Source organism: Staurois parvus, unplaced genomic scaffold (assembly GCF_062004578.1).
Source record: "Staurois parvus isolate SC_StPar_1 unplaced genomic scaffold, SC_StPar_1.0 ptg001465l, whole genome shotgun sequence".
Lineage (NCBI taxonomy): Eukaryota > Metazoa > Chordata > Amphibia > Anura > Ranidae > Staurois > Staurois parvus.
Window position 1 is genome coordinate 89665 of NW_028319261.1, and position 5604 is coordinate 95268.

Genomic DNA, 5604 nt, shown 5'->3' on the forward strand with positions numbered 1-5604 from the left:
TCTCGTGTTTCTTTCTTTGGTTTGTATTGGTTGGACACAAAAAAAGTGGAGAAGCAAGAAGCCAAATCTGACGCATTCCACCCAAAACCCCAAAAATGGACCGGACAAAATTATTGGCACCTTCTCAAAATTGTAATATCGTAAATAGGGGCGGACTGACCATTTGCAAACTCAGGCACTGCCCGAGGGCCCGGGGTCAGTAGGGGGCCCCATGAGATGCCCCTGGTACCTTTTTCATAGGCTTTTTTGAGTTTGGACAAGGACACAGGGGCCCCATGATCCCCTATTGCCCGGGGGGGGCCCCATGAGTTGTCCACCCCTGAAATTTCTGCCCAATCACGCGCCACTTCAACCACAAAATTGCCGCAATGACCAATGTTTCGGCGTTCTCGTGTTTCTTTCTTTTCTGTGTATTGGTTGGACACAAAGAAAATGGAGAAACGAGAAGCCAAATCTGACCCATTCCACCCAAAACCCCAAAAATGGACCAGACAAAATTATTGGCATCTTCTCAAAATTGTAAGAAATCTTAAACCCCTCCCCCCCTGCATTTCTGACCAATCACGCGCCACTTCACCCAGAAAATTTCCACAATGACCAATGTTTTGGCATTCTCGTGTTTCTTTCTTTGGGTTGTATTGGTGACACAAAGAAAATGGAGAAACAAGAAGCCAAATCTGACCCATTCCACCCAAAACCCCAAAAATGGACCAGACAAAATTATTGGCACCATCTCAAAATTGTAAGAAATATCGCCCCCCCCCCCGCATTTCTATCAGATCACGCGCCACTTCACCCAGAAAATTGCCACATTCACCAATGTTTCAGCATTCCCGTGTTTCTTTCTTTTGTTTGTTTTGGTTGGACACAAAAAAGTGGAGAAACAAGAAGCCAAATCTGACGCATTCCACCCAAAACCCCAAAAATGGGGTTTTGGGTGGAATGCCAGGGGCATCTCATGTGGCCCCCTACTGACCCTGGGTCCTCAGGCAGTGCCCGAATGGTCAGTCCGCCCCTGGTTGTGTGTCTCTGTGTGCCACATGGAGGAGAGAAAGAGCCGCAAAGAATTGGCTGAGGATTGGAGAACAAAAATGGTGGAAAAGCATGGACCATCTCAAGGTGACAAGTCCATCTCCAGAGATCCTAATGTTCCTGTGTCCACTGTGCGCAGCATTGTCACGAAGGTTACGGCCTATGGCACTGTAGCTAATCCTTTCTGAACGTGGAGCAAAGAGAAAAAGTGTTCAAAGATTGCAACAAAGGATTGTTGGAATGGTGGCTAAAGAACCTCCATCAACTTCCAGACAAATCCAAGATGACCTTCAGGAACAAGAAATAATCGCATTCCAAGTCTGTGACGGTCCTGTAATTTGTCATTAAACTCCCCCGTATCCATGATCGGGCGCTGACAACATAGAAATCACACCGACAACCAGGGACAATGGTGAAACATGGCCTCCACCTATCTGTTGTGTGTCTCTGTGGGCCACATGGAGCATGGAGGAGAGGAAGAGCCGCAAAGAATTGGCTGAGGATCGGAGAACAAAAATGGTGGAAAAGCATGGACCATCTCAAGGTGACAAGTCCATCTCTAGAGATCTCATTGTTCCTGTGTACACTGTGCGCAGCATTGTCACGAAGGTTACAGCCCATGGCACTGTAGCTAATCCTTTCTAGACGTGGACCAAAGAGAAAAAGTGTTCAAAGATTGCAATGAAGGATTGTTGGAATGGTGACTAAAGAACCTCCATCAACTTCCAGACAAATCCAAGATGACCTTCAGGCATTGGGTGCAACTGGATTGCGTTTTTTTTTTTACATGTTTTCTAAAAAGAAAACTGTACAACCCCGCCCCCCAATGCACGTCATTCGCCTAGGTGTCCCGCTGTGGCTTGTGGGATACGCACGTCACGTATCTCAGGAGGCATAGTGTTCGGTTACCAAGAAGGAGAGGCAGGCCTAGCGGCACATCATCACCCGGAACTCTCGATGACATCATCAACAACATGGAGGCGTTCTTGATTCTGGTGTGAAGCTCCACCTAGGGCCGTAATGTGGCATTTTCCAGAAATACCTCAACCTTTGTGTATATGGTGTGTATTGTATTTTTATCAGGGCTACGATTCTTTCCTGGATACACAGAATATAACTGGATATCACATTTATAGGGAAAGGTGATCCAGGGAATATCCGATTGCCTCTCGGGGGGTCAGGAAGGAATGTTTCCCCTGCAGGAGCAGATTGGATCGTGCTTTGCTGGGTTTTTTTGTCTTCCTCTGGATCCACTGTGGGTGTAGGATTATAACCTTTTTTTATGGTTGAACTGGATGGACTTTTGTCTTTTTTCAGCCAGACTAACTATGTAACTATGTAACTATGTATCTATGTAACTATCTGACTATGTAACTAACTATGTAGCTATGTATTATTATACAGTATTTATAAAGCGCCAATAGTTCGCTCAGCGCTGTACATTACAAAGGGAAACAGAACATGTGACAGAACATTACAATACAATGCAAAACATGAGGGGATCGAGGGCCCTGCTCCTTGGAGCTTACAATCTAGGAGGGAGGGGATGGTGGCACAGGAGGAGATAGCTGTGGGGGATGGAGTGGTAGGAAGAGTGGAGGAGGTCGGCAAGTTAGCAGGGGGTGGGGTAGGCTTCCCTGAAGAGATGGGTTTTCAGGGTGCGCCTAAAGGAGAGGAGAGTAGGTGATAATCTGATGGATCGGGGCAGGGAGTTCCAAAGGATGGGTGACGCCCTGGAGAAGTCCTGGAGGCGGGCATGGGAGGAGGAGACCAGGGAACTAGAGAGAAGGAGGTCTTGTGAGGAGCGGAGTGTGCGTGTTGGGTGGTACTTGGATATTAGGTCAGTGATGTAGTTCGGGGCAGTATGGTGGACAGCTTTGTATGTCAGTGTTAGGATTTTGAATTTGATCCGTTGCGCAATTGGAAGTCAGTGGAGGGATTGGCAGAGGGGGGTGGAGGACACTGAGTGGAGGCCAGTGAAGGGATTGGCAGAGAGGGGTGGAAGACACTGAGTGGAGGCCAGTGGAGGGATTGGCAGAGAGGGGTGGAGGACACTGAGTGGAGGTCAGTGGAGGGATTGGCAGAGGGGGGTGGAGGACACTGAGTGGAGGCCAGTGGAGGGATTGGCAGAGGGGGGTGGAGGACACTGAGTGGAGGCCAGTGGAGGGATTGGCAGAGAGGGGTGGAGGACACTGAGTGGAGGCCAGTGAATGGATTGGCAGAGAGGGATGGAGGACACTGAGTGGAGGTCAGTGGAGGGATTGGCAGAGAGGGGTGGAGGACACTGAGTGGAGGCCAGTGGATGGATTGGCAGAGAGGGATGGAGGACACTGAGTGGAGGCCAGTGGATGGATTGGCAGAGGGGGGTGGCGGAGATGGAGCAGTTGGAAAGGTGAATGAGTCTGGCAGCCGTATTCAGGATGGACTGAAGTGGGGATAGCCAGCGGCGAGGCAGACCAGTGAGGAGGGAGTTGCAGTAGTTGAGTCGTGATATGATGAGGGAGTGGATGAGCTGTTTAGTGGTTTCTGGGGTTAGGAACGTGCAGATTTTGGCGATGTTGCGGAGGTGGAGTCTGCATGTTGCGGAGGTGGAGTCTGCATGTTGCGGAGGTGGAGTCTGCATGTTGCGGAGGTGGAGTCTGCATGTTGCGGAGGCGGAGTCTGCATGTTGCGGAGGCGGAGTCTGCACGAGTTTGTTAAAGATTGGACTTGGGGCTGGAAGGATAGGTTGGAGTCCAGAATGACACCAAGTACTCTGACCTGCGGGGCGGGTTTGATGGTGGCGTTGTTGGACGTGATGGAGAAGTCAATGGGGGGGGTGTCCGGGCTGGGGGGAAGACAAGAAACTTGGTTTTGGAGAGGTTCAGTTTGAGGAAGTGGAGCGACATCCAGTCTGATATGTCGCTCAGTAGGTGTGTGATTCGGGCGGAGACCGAGGGGGTGAGGTGAGGGGTGAGAGATAGATTTGTGTGTCGTCGGCATAGAGGTGGTAGTTGAAGCCGTATCTATGTATCTATTTATCTATGTAACTATGTAACTGAAGCAATCTCCTCTTTATTTCCCTTTTTCTCTGTTTGTTTGTACGTGTGCTGAATCACATGCAGAAATGTGCATTTCTCTCTGTATTTCCGCAGTGCCCGTGTCACACAGGACCTTCACACTCCATTCACACTTGTGTTTTTGGGTTTTATTTGCAGGTTTTTGCAGCGGCACCTCTCATCTGAATGGGCCTCGATCCACTTCAAAAATGCACCAAAAGAAGCTCCTGTACCAAGTTGTGGCCATGAGCCAAGTGTGTTTTGCGTTTCATGTTTTAAATGTCTTTTGCAGATTTTATTGCCCTGAAGACGCGCGCTGCGTTAGGGGAGCTGCGAGCGCATTGCACCTCTTAATGTGTTTTTTGCGCATTTTCAGAGACGCGTTTCTGCTGCACTGCGGACTGTGGAAATCAATATAAAACACAATCTGCCTGGAGTGAGGACACAAATGTGTAACATTGTCAGCAATTCCAGAGTCATTCGTGTTACATTGTATACAGAACAGCCCCCCCCCAACCCACCCACCATCTCTTCCAAGTCCACAGGCCGGTAAAAAGCATGCTGATTGCATTATCTGTATTTGAAGAAGGTGGAACGACAAACACTTGACAGAGAGAGAGAGAGAGGGAAAAAAATGCGAGCGAAGTCACAGCCGCCTTCATTAACTGCGACTAAATCGATTGGCCGCAGTCTCGGCTGGTGACGTCGCTTCGTTTGACCCAAAAGACAAGAATGAAATTTGATTATTTCTCTGGTAGGAGAAGCAGATAAAATGGAATTAATCCCAACAGTTTCCTCTGTTTATCTCTCAACTTCAAAGCCAAATCTTATTCTCAATTAATTCCTCTTTACTAAGCGCCTGTTTGTAAGAAACTCTTCTCTTTTTTTATAAGATATTAATTGGCAGCGAGACTCCTCCATGCAGCCCGGAGTATCATGGAGTATCATGGAGTATGATGGAGTATCACGGAGTATCATGGAGTATCATTGAGTATCATGGAGTATCACGGAGTATCATGGAGTATCATGGAATATCACAGAGTATCACGGAGTATCATGGAGCATCACGGAGTATCATGGAGTATTATGGAGTATCACAGAGTATCACGGAGTATCATGGAGCATCACGGAGTATCACGGAGTATCATGGAGCATCACGGAGTATCATGGAGTATCATGGAATATCACAGAGTATCACGGAGTATCATGGAGCATCACGGAGTATCATGGAGTATTATGGAGTATCACAGAGTATCACGGAGTATCATGGAGCATCACGGAGTATCACGGAGTATCATGGAGCATCACGGAGTATCATGGAGTATTATGGAGTATCACAGAGTATCACGGAGTATCATGGAGTATCACAGAGTATCATGGAGTATCACAGAGAATCATGGAGTATCATGGAGTATCATGGAGTATCACAGAGTATCATGGAGTATCACAGAGTATCACAGAGTATCACAGAGTATCATGGAGTATCACAGAGTATCATGGAGTATCACAGAGTATCACAGAGTATCATGGAGTA